We start from the raw sequence: 4,096 nt of genomic DNA on the forward strand, positions 1-4,096 counted from the left end.
TATATATATATATATATATATATATGTATATGTCTGTCAGTCTGTCTGCCTGTCTGTCTGTCTGTCTATCTATCTATCTATCTATCTATCTATCTATCTATCTATCTATCCATCTAGCTATGTGCGAACGTTTTAAAAACTTTAAAGACTAAGGGAGCAAAAACACTAAAAGAAATAATGTCGTCTGAGAGAAATGAATACGAATATTTGCAAGGAATCCGCAGTATCTTTCCACCAGCGACTGTATGAATCTTAACTCAATCTCGTTTGACTTGTTACTTCCGGTGAGAAATGTTTACCACTCCCCGTAAAAAGCCCTTGTAGTAACTCGCAAAAACTAGTGGCGCGTAAAACTAGTAAATTCTCTTCTAAACAACCTTCATAGTTACGGACGTTCATAACTTCAAAGGGCTGCATGGAGGGTGACGATAATGATAGTCTTTATAGTTATTCAACCGCCACCCTCCAGGCATCTTTTTGAAGGTATGGGTGCACAAAATCATGATGAGTGCTTGCAAGCAGTTTTTGCAAAGTATTTATGTATGTATATATCTATGTATATATATGTGTGTGCGTGTGTGTGTGTATGTGTGTATGTGTGTGTAATTATATATACATATACACGTGCACACATTCGTATATGTATATATATATATATATATATATATATATATATATACACATTTATATATATATATATATATACACATTTACATATACATGCACATACTCACAGATACACGCGCGTGCGCACACACATATACATTAAAGGCAAATTAAGTACCATAACGGCGCAGAAACGCGTGTTATACTGTCTGATGGCGTCATTCATAGCCCAGTTTGGTTTGTTTTCACATACATAATCTGTAAGAGTATTTCTCTGCAAAGACAGTTACCGCAGCGACACTCTATCCTCGTCTGAGTGTACACGAACGTGTTTAATATAAATGTTACCACACATTATGCACACATACACAGACACATGCAACACACACATATATAAATATTAAATATACTTTTGATTCGTATCTTTGAATCACTCACTTCTCTCTTTTACTTCCTCATCAAGTCAATAGCGATCAAGCTACTTGTTTGACCGCTACTGGCTCGACAGTCTTCCAGCATCAATCTGCTACGGAAATTACACCTTCACATTTCATCCTCTCACTTCCTGTTGCTTTCATCTCTTTTCGACAAAGAACCTCTTTTTAATTTTCTAATTTCGGAATGGACTGAGGTGTTCCCGATGCATTGATATAAATGGAAAAATTTGGTATTTGGGATGTTTGCTTATTGGGCAACGATATAGATGTCTACTCACAGTAGCTGGTGCCGGGATCTCGTATCTGTTGGCGATGTACTGTCTTTCTTTGCCCTTGAGTTAAATCTGTTTAACCTGCTTAGTCTTCAACTCACTCACCAGGATTCGAAACTCTAACTTCTGACCACTATATGTTTGAATACAAGTTTATAGTTTTGGCGATATATATCGACAAAAGATGTAGACATCAAGAAAAATATCCCGATAAACAGGTGCTTTGAAACAAAAATGTAACGCGCCCTTTGTTCAGCCTGAGTTGCACAGACGCTTCTTTTTCACCCTCAACATCGTAAATGAAGTGAACATATGGTTAATTTGTCGGAAACTTGAAACAACGACACTATTGTTCACAACAGGCATGATAAAATAAATAACTTGGTAAAAGCAGTCTGATGTTGGAGCATTAAGATAGCTCACATACTAACTCGGCAATCTGTTTGCTGTTAAACATTTACTAGACAATTTAATATTTCAAACTCAATTTTTGAAATTTAAAAGAGATGAATGAGAAATAACACGCATAACCAACAACGTATATTACATTGTCTATCATGTATACAGACATACATAAAACTGGTGTGAAATATATAAATTCATGTATCATCGATTGATTTATATCATTGTATATATTCTTGAATACAGATTCTGTGAATAAAGACGTGACAATTGTTCTGGTGTATGATAATTATTTTAGAGGTGTACATTTATGTAAAATTCCATAAACTTTGTCCAAGTTAAAACGGAACAGTAACTATAGTTTGGACTCAAATTTAGGGCTTCATCAATAGGCAATGAAATGTACTAAATTACTGCGAAGTTAGTTGTTACATACTTCAGAACAATGGTTACGGGTTCTTCATATATATATATATATATATATATATATATATATATATATATATAGATAGAAAAGAAAACAAAAGAAAGAAAGAGACCTCGATATAATGTAAATAGAGGAATTTATCTGTAAAAATATGACAATTATTCCATCTCATCCCTAAAAAAGGTCATTTTCATAGCAATTTTCAATGGCCAGATAACTGAAGAGATGGTGGCGTGGGTTTCCGCCCCGGCATCCGAGACGCGGAGTTTTATCATGGCTACCGAATAATTGTCACATATCTTTTCACATATTTCACATCTTCACATATTTTCACATAATTTCACATTTTTTTCATATATTGTCACATATTATTACACATATATATAAATGAAAAACTAGTACGGCTGCTGCCAAATGAATGAAAAGACATATATATATACATGATTTCAAGTTTTGGTCGATTACCTTGACCCCAGTTTTCAACTGATATTTTTTTTAACTCGAAAGAAGGAAAGACAAAGCTGACCTCGGCAAGTATTGGAACTCAGGATGTGAAGCCGGAAGAAATGCCGCTAAGTATTTTGTCCGGAGTGCTAACGATTCTGTCAGCTCGCCGCCTTATGATGTTATAATAAAAGCAAATTAACATTAAACTGAAAAATTGCTCAATACTTTTTTGTAGAGTACATGTTTAGCAAACTTTTACAAGAAGAGAGTTGACAGTGAGTTCGAAGTTTCGGCTTGCTAGCTTTTGTGTTTAACATTCACTTACTTGCATGTTATGTATACAAATATGCAGAGAGACGACTTTCTTTCTCCAACAAAGATTTACAGCCATAATCATGCACACAACAGACAGACATACACACATAAACACAGACATAGACACACACATTAATATACATACTCTCACAAACACACATAGATACACTCCACAACCACATACTCTCGTTCTTTGTCTCTCTCTCTCCTACTATCCTCCCTTGCACACACGGACACATACACACGCAACCTGCACCCAACCAGTCCTTTTTCTCTCCCTATTTTATACATACACACATGCGCGCGCGCACGTACGTGCACATACATGTACACACACAGTTACAGACAGTCAAACACATACACAGTTACACAAACATGCACACTCACTCACTCAACACAGACATCGATACATCCGCACAAATACGATCTCTGTCTCGCATACACACATACACACCCACACACAAACGCACGCACACAGTAACACACAAACACTCACCCTCTCTCTCACACACACACATACACACCTACACACACTCATAGAATATGAACTCAAACACTATCTTCTAACTTAAGTATCTGACATATAAATTGAATATCTCAGTTATAAATCGACTGTAAAATCTGTAAATTAAAAAAAGAAAAAAGAAAAAAGTGGAGGTATGTGTAAGCTTGAATTTCAAATATTACGGGAAATTAACATATATAGTTACAGCAGAGCACGCTGTGTCCATTTAAAGTAATATTTATAGTTATTATGCGTGTACATAATGTCAGTTAAATAGGCATTTGCTTATTACTGTTTATGTATGTATTTATCTATTTATTATTTCAATAAAAAATATGGCTCAGCTCAGAACGTAATAGAATATTACTGAAATAGTAGTCTTGTCGTTGTACGTACAGCAGAGACTGATATACAGAGTGTTTGCAATTTCTTGCGATCCCACAACGCCGAATAATTAAGAAAATAAAACAACATAGAAATCAATAAAAGCGAGTAAACAAATAAATGAATGAATGAATAAATTAATAAATAAGTAATAGATAAAGGATAAGTACATAAAGTTCAGGAAGTGCAATAGATTACTTTGTTGCAAAAAAAAAAAGAGAATTCTACGTTTCGGTGGAGAATTCTTCATCAAAGAAAATTTATTTTATCTGACGAAATTTCTCTCTCTCTCTCTCTCTCT

This window comes from Octopus bimaculoides, chromosome 4 (genome assembly GCF_001194135.2).
Source record: "Octopus bimaculoides isolate UCB-OBI-ISO-001 chromosome 4, ASM119413v2, whole genome shotgun sequence".
Lineage (NCBI taxonomy): Eukaryota > Metazoa > Mollusca > Cephalopoda > Octopoda > Octopodidae > Octopus > Octopus bimaculoides.